Source organism: Geospiza fortis, unplaced genomic scaffold (genome assembly GCF_000277835.1).
Source record: "Geospiza fortis unplaced genomic scaffold, GeoFor_1.0 scaffold262, whole genome shotgun sequence".
Taxonomy (NCBI): Eukaryota; Metazoa; Chordata; class Aves; order Passeriformes; family Thraupidae; genus Geospiza; species Geospiza fortis.
In genome coordinates, this window is record NW_005054510.1 from 641,203 (window position 1) to 641,629 (window position 427).

Below are 427 nucleotides of genomic sequence, written 5' to 3' on the forward strand. Positions count from 1 at the left end.
CAAGGAGAAAACCCCCGAAGTTTCCCGAGCCGTGTGCCAGCGGGGCTGTCAAGGGTCGCTTCCCCCTCCCCAGTCTTTTCCAGGGCTCCCCGTGTTTTTTCCGTGCCCATTTCGTTGTGGTGTCCCCGCCGGGAGGGTTCAGGTGCCCGCGCCAGCCTCGAGTCCCCTGCGAGGGCAGCGCTGCCCGGGCTCCCTTCACCTTCCCGGGGTGCGCTCTTGGAAAATACCCCCGTTTTCATCACAACAAAAACCCCTAACCCAAACCGATCAATCGACCTCAAAAACGAAATAAACGAAAAAACCACAAAAAATTTCAAAGAGGCAGAGGGAGAGCCCACCCCGCGCCGCGGCAGGAAAAGTCCGACATTCCTGGGGGTTTTCCCCGGTCCCCTCTCCCTGGCCGACCGCAGCCGGGTCTCTGCCGTGT

At 60.7% G+C, this 427-nt stretch overlaps 1 protein-coding gene across 1 annotated transcript in view; it reads left to right on the forward strand.

Annotated features, from left to right (window-relative positions):
* Positions 1-427, forward strand: part of BSX (brain specific homeobox) — a 5,889-nt gene that overhangs the window by 4,276 nt on the left and 1,186 nt on the right. The window lies entirely within an intron of this gene.